Consider the following 7,027-nt stretch of genomic DNA (forward strand, 5'->3'; position numbering starts at 1 on the left):
AAAAGTTATTGTTCAAACTTGCATTTAACCGGGGTTGTATCTGCTTCGTTCTTGGCCTGAGGAAGTTGGTATCCAAAGCTAGATGTGCATCTCTCCAAACTTTTAGTAAGTTAGCCCAGTAAAAGATATTATCAAGAGAAACTTGCTTCTACTTATGCCTTTTATTTTATCAAAGCGCTGGCAAGTTTTTAGCTTAATGTTTTGTGGGTGACAAGGGAATATCGTCCCATTACAATGTCTTTTTAAAACGGAGATGCTCTCTCATGAAACATGTTACTCAAAATTATGGGTTTAAGTTTTAAAAAAAAAAAGGCAAGTAAGTTGCTTTTAAATAGCAGAAATTCAAACAGGAATAACATAAAGAATTCACTCCAGAAATAATTATAGCTTGGGAATTATGATTTGGTTTGCATTCTAAAATATCATGCAGAGATATAAATATTTGATACAATCATGAGTTTTCTTTATAGATAAGTGTACAGACAGAACTTATGATGTACTGGTAAATTTGCCTCTGCCTTGAATGATTTTAACTCGGGACTAAACCCAAGTTTAGACCTTTTTTGCACTAATGCTTACCAATCAACAACCAAATCGTATTCTGCCTGTCCACTATTCTTGCCTGCAGGTGTTAGAACCTGCTTTTAGTCTACTTGCACCTACTTTATATAATGTTGTCTCATATAATCAAAATAGATTTTTGGCTCATTATGAATCCTCTTATAATTCCCTTGCTATACTTTAGAAGCTGGAAAGCCCTCAGGCTGTCAGGCTATCACGATTTAATATTTACTGATTGTTTTTTGTAATGTACATAAATGCCATAAAGAACACATACTGTGTAATTTGACTCAGTTCAGGTTCCCGTTCAGCATGCTAAATGAGTACTCTGCTGTATGCCAGTAGGTTTACAGTTTGACTCAAGATAATAGTGGAATAAAAATCTTTCACTGGATGGTTCACTTTACTTGTCAAAAGTTTGGAAGTCAGAAAAAGGTGAAGTTTTTGGATCAATTCATTGGTGGGTATAAATGAACAAATTTCTGTTGATTTCAGTGAGACTATGCTAATTTATGCCAACTGACAATCTCTTTCTGCATATCAGTGTCTGCAGAAATAAAAACAGATTGACTTTTATTAGTAAATGTTTAGGATTGGGAATCCAAAAAAAAGATTTCAAAACTGACAGGAAAATGCAGATTGCCCGAGTAAGGGACTAACAATAGAGGGATGGGGGTGAGGAGGGGAATGCAACTAGGTTACAGGAGATACAATGTTGGCCATCTAAGCCCAGGAATGGGGGGGAAGGGGAGGGAGGGGGTTCGCAACACAGAGAAAACTGATAGATACACACGCAAACCCATTACAATGGTCTGCAGTGGTGGAGGAAGTGGTTCGAAGGAAGTGTCTCGGTCCATATAGAGTCTCATTGTGGGGGTCCACTTCGGGTGGAGCGGGGTCGTCTCTGGTTGAAGAATCCTCTCAAAGTGAAGTGAAGGTCCGTCTGGCATGGAGTGGTGGTGCGGTTCAGGCGGTCCCCTCCAGGTTCAGTCCAGCGGCGGCTTGTCTGGTGGAGTCAGAGTACTGGCGGTGGCTTGTGATGTGTTCCATGTAGATGTCGCGGGACCAATGGATGGTGTCAGACACCATGAGGCAGTGCATCAGCTTGGCATAGTGGCAGGAGACACAGCAGGAATGCAGGACAGTCTCGTTGCTGGGGTCCCAGGCTCCGAGTGGTCCCATGATGAGCGTGTCGACCATCACATCATAGCCGTGGCCCCTCAAAGTTTTGGCCAGTGGGGTATACTTCTTCTGCTTGTGAGCCCAGGCTTTGGTGAAGGTTTAGTGCCAGTTCTCAAAGGGGATGGTGACTTCCATGATCGTGACCTTCTATTGGGTACATATTAGTACCCAACAGTACCCATGCACAACCATTAATAACAACAATTTTTATGCTTATTACCATTCTTCTGCAAAATCCAATCAATAATTAGACAATTATTACTTCCCTTCATGGTAGGCATCACTTTCTTTTTACATATGAGTAAAGTGGAATTGAACATAGAATGAATTGGTAGGAAACATCATTCATGGCATCTGAATAGTGCCATATATAGTAAAGTATAATCTGCACATGGGAAGCTTTTGGTATTCTCTAGCCATACCCAGTTAGGTAGGGATACATACAGATGGAGAAAAATACAACCTGCAAAAATGAGAAAATCTGAAATATGATTGATACCTGCTAATGAAAGCAGTCTGCCCTGCTGAACAAGCCCTTCCCATTGGTCTGGTAATTCTGTGTCAGATGCAATATTTATTTATTTATTTTTTTTTTAAATCAAGGCTAATAAGGCTGGTAGTGGCACTCAGGCTGTTTTGTGAGGTAGGGTAATCTTAAGTTTTTTGTGCTTTAATGTTCATGAAGATTAATGTTCAGAAGTGTGCAAAACAAAAACAACCAAAAAACTTGATTATATATTTCATCCCCACCCCCCAAAGATCCCTATACTAGTCTTTGAAGTCTTGTTTGAGCTATTAATAAACAGTAAAATATTCCATTACAATAGTAGAAAAATAGGTGTACATACTATAGCAGCCAGAATATTTTAACCAGAATCCTTTAATGAGAACAAAGATTGACATACTCATAACAGGGAATAGGTTGGGGGAAGAAGATAAAATATTGAAAGTGAAAGCAAAAGTTGAAAGAGAAATGAAATTTAGTTATATATAATGGAGATCAAAGTGGATGCAAAACAGCAACAAAAAATGAAATGATTGAACAAATGAAATGATTGAAAAAATGCATCATTAAATATAACCTGTGTAGCAAAGTGAGAAACGGGAAGGGTTTTGGAAATCCTTACAAGCACAATTCAAAGGAAATGCCCTTGATCAAGCAATAAGGACTGTAGTAAAGAGAAATTTTTTAACTTCTGCCCCAAACAAGAAAAAGGGATAAAATGGCATATATTGCTAAAGAAAAGGTAAACTCCTAAAACTTGCCATAGAAATGCACATAGGTGTCCTTTAAAGCATTTAATTATATCTAAATATGTCCTCCTTAAAAAGAAAGGATCAGAATGGACTGACAAGACCAGAATTAAATATGATTGGCCATGTCCAGATGAGCGCAGACATTTAGTTCCCTGGAGACAAGTAGCAGTGGTGCACCTTCCTGGGGAATGCCATGCCATGTGCACTTTGGCACAAAGCAAGTTACTTCAGGTGGGATGGGGAAGTTGGGGCCAGCACTGTCCTCAGAAAAAACCCACAGGGTGGGGAAGCAGAGCAGCACATGCATGGGCAGCATGCCCTTGCAGCAGTGAGAACACCTGACAGCCAAGAACCCACAGGCAGCCTCCCTATATTATAATTATAAGCAAGACAGAGCAGGAGAGGAAAAGGGTGCCTGTTGGGCAAGATTGAGATGGTCATGGGGGTGTTGCAGCCATCCCTGGGGACCCCATTCAATGACAAAATGTTGCACTGGCCAGGAATCAAGGCTGTGCATATGGAGGAACCCTGTGTCCCTATTTTGGGAAATGAACCTTTGGGCTAGCTTAGGATCAGCAAAGTGAAGTGTAAGACAGTGAGACTTGGGCTCAGGAAGAAGAGCTGAGGTTGGAAAAATACTGCTGTTATAGACAGTAGAGGGGAAGACTTTAGGTCCGGGTTAGGAAAGAAGTAGGGCCAAACAAAATCATGGCAGAGGTAGAGCCTCTGGAAGGACTGCAGCAAGAAGCCTTCACATGGCAGTTGTGGGTGGATGAAATAGTTGCTCATCTAGAGTGTGAATTAGAAATAGTGGAGTATCAAAATGAGCAAGCCAAGGTAAAAGTATTCACTTTAGAGCTATGGGTGCAAGCCAGAAAGAAAGAAGGCAGATCTAAAGAAATCAGGTACTTGATTGCTGATACAGAAAAGACTCGAGCTCTGGAATGGCTCATGGCTGATAAGGCCAAGAAGAGTAAACAGAGGGAGAAAAAATTGTGAGATGCAGAAGGAGATGGCTGCATGGAGGATCGAGTTTCCTAAACCTGGTATGGCCCAGATGGTGGAACAAAAGGATCTTCTACAGAAGCTTGAAGTATCAAAATCCATTTTAGGAGCTCTACAGAAGGAACTACAGAGCCCAGAGGACCAGTTAGAGGAGCTGAACAAAGAGCATGAGAGCTGGCAAGAGCGATACTTACAGTCAAAATGCCTGGTGCAAGAGTTGTGAGAGGCTAATGGAGAGCCGTACCCAGTCAGAGGAGACTGGGAAATCTATATGGAAATAAATGGAGAAAGTGAGAGGATACATGGTGAATCATGAGGCATTACAGGACCAGAAGCAGTCCGTTGAAAAAGAGGTAAAAGCCGGAACTTAGGAGTGTGCAGCATTGTGAGCTCAGTGGTAAAGGGTAAAGATGGAAAAGGGCCAACTTGGGGAAGAGATACAGTCCCTGACGGCCCTTCTAGAAGAGGGCACAGCTAGGGAGATGGAGTACCAGACATTACAGACCGCTCAACCATTGGAAGACAGACTGGTGGCAATAGGCATACAGATGGAAGAACATACATCTGGGGCTGAAGTGGAATGCAAGGAGCACTTTTAGGAGCTCGAGGTCTTGAAAGAGTTCTTAAGAGAGACTGAAAAACTAATAGAGACTGCACGGCTCATATTCCTAAACGTCCAGGGAGACCAAGAACTGTCCAGAAATGCTGGCCCAGGAAGCCCCAGAGATGAGAGGACAGCAGAGCAACAGGAGAAGAATACAATGATGGAGGGACCTTCAGAGACAGATCCTATGACAATATGGGAGGAAATTATCCCCACAGTTGAAGATTACCTGGATTGGAAATGGGGTCAGTGGGTAAGCCAGTAGACAGAGGACATAAACCACCTAAGAGAGAAGCTAGAAAGACTTGCTAGCAGGTATGACACTGGGATATTGACAGTGCCAGAACAGGCACAACAGATGGAAGCAGATAAGGCGGATATGGCAGCAGTGCAGAAGAATGAGCAGTTCAGTGCAAGAACCAGGAACAGTGATCAGAGTTACCAAGGCCACTCTCAGAAGGGGCAACATCCAAAACAAAAAGGCCAGAGACCAAAGATGGCCCAGGCCCTGCCAGACAGTAGACCAGAGGCCCCTAGCGGTCGGTCAAGAACCCACAGTCAGTGGGGTCCAGCAGGACTGTGTCTAAATATAAACTTGAGGGCAGCCTCCCTATATTATAATTACAAGCAAGACATGCCAGGAGAGGGAAAGGGTGCCCATTGGGCAAGATGGGCATGGTCACAGAGCCCTGGGGTGTCACGGCCATCCCTGGGGACCCCATCCCATGACACAGATATGTTTGTGGTGCCACATACTTCACAGACATGCTCATCTGGACATGCTCATCTTGGGCATAGGTGTTCATAGCATCAGATCAGGATGTGTACTTACTACCAAAGGCTCAATGAAATGATTGGTCTGACATTCTGTAAATCACAAGTTTAATGAGATTGATGACCAGTAGTCACCGGGGCTGAGTATCATGAGTACAATATGAAGTCAAATTCAAGGACTAAGATTATAGGGGTGGAATTTTTACTTTAGATTACTGACAGCAAGTAAAAGGAGAACCAATACAAGCCCCCTCCTTCCACCCCTACCTTTGTGGGGGAGGGGTGTATGGAGTGGGGGGTTTAAGGGATTGAGCAAATCTTTGAAGTTTAGCTTTTTATAGACGTTAATATTTTTCTTCACTAACTTGCAATATCATGTAACATACTGGGAAAGCGAAATGGACAATAGTTGAATAAAAATTAGTTCAGGCATTATTCTATACCCAGGGAAATCAACAAGAGGGCTTTATGGACTTGAGCGGCTGGAAGTACAAACAGTAGATTTCAAAAGAACTGGTTCTTGCATGCATTTTTAAGGACTATAAAGCACAATAGATTTAGGCAGGAAGAAAAATCTGTGTGTATATATAAGAAGTTGAGTAAGGTTTTGGACACAGACACACCCTTAACATTAGAGAATAAAAGGAACAGACATAATGCAGAGCCCTACGTCAGTTTAACCTGTTTGAACCTGATATATATGTATACCAGGAAAACTAAGGGGTAAAATTATAACAGCAAATGTTACACTGGGGCAAGTGTCATGTGACTGCATCTATCCTGAAGCAGCTGTTTGCTATCTCTAAACCTGCTTTCCAACCACCTAGGCTGCCTATACATGTTCTCCAATGCATTGTAATTTGAATGTGTCAGAGCAGACTTGATAAATAGAGCCTGTTTCATGTTCTAATTTGAATGCTGCTACGTCACGGCAGTCTCACATGTATTAAGCCCCCACACATTTAGAAATGGCTTTGGGGCACTTAAACCTTACTAGACAAGGTTTAGTTAAGGTAAAGCATCTTGCAGCCATTTTTTAAATGTGCAGGGGCTTAATACATGTGACACTGCCACATTTTAATTAAAGGAACTGGCTGGAAGCTACTCTAATTAAAACACCTCCTCCCCCATCTCCAAGCATGTGTGGAGTAGGGCTGTGCGAAATTTTGCCAGGTGTTTCATTTCAAAGCTATTTCAATGTGTTTTGAGCTCAAAACAGTGAAATCACAATGAAACAAGAGCCTTTGAAACAGTTTTGAAATGAAATGAGAGCACATGAAATGCTTCGAAGCTGGGCTTACTTGCCTGGCTTCAGCATCAGTTCCAACAAGCATCAGCAGCCTGCTGTCATCCTTCACCTAGATCCAGGGCCCCACCCCCCAGGAGGAGTCTGGCACAGCCCCGCAACCCTCCTGGGGGTGCGGGCCCCCGGATCTGCATGCCAGATGACAGGAGGCTGCCACTGCCACCTGGGACCAGTGCTGGGTGCAGCCCAAACCCAGCACCAGGAACACAGCTGCTGCTGCTGGTCCCAGGCAGCAGAGGCAGCCTCCTGTCATCCCACACGCAAATCTGGGAGACTGTACTCCCGGGAGGGCTGTTGGGCTGAACTCCACAGGGCTGGCAGAGCTGCTCAGATTGCAA

The 7,027-nt window shown here is 43.0% G+C and overlaps 1 pseudogene; it reads left to right on the plus strand.

Annotated features, from left to right (window-relative positions):
* Window positions 1–4,000: 4,000 nt before the first annotated feature.
* Window positions 4,001–4,874, plus strand: LOC149864437 (uncharacterized; annotated as a pseudogene).
* Window positions 4,875–7,027: the final 2,153 nt, after the last annotated feature.

The sequence above is a fragment of the Crocodylus siamensis genome, chromosome 5 (genome assembly GCF_052110815.1).
Source record: "Crocodylus siamensis isolate JL-2025a chromosome 5, ASM5211081v1, whole genome shotgun sequence".
NCBI lineage: Eukaryota > Metazoa > Chordata > Crocodylia > Crocodylidae > Crocodylus > Crocodylus siamensis.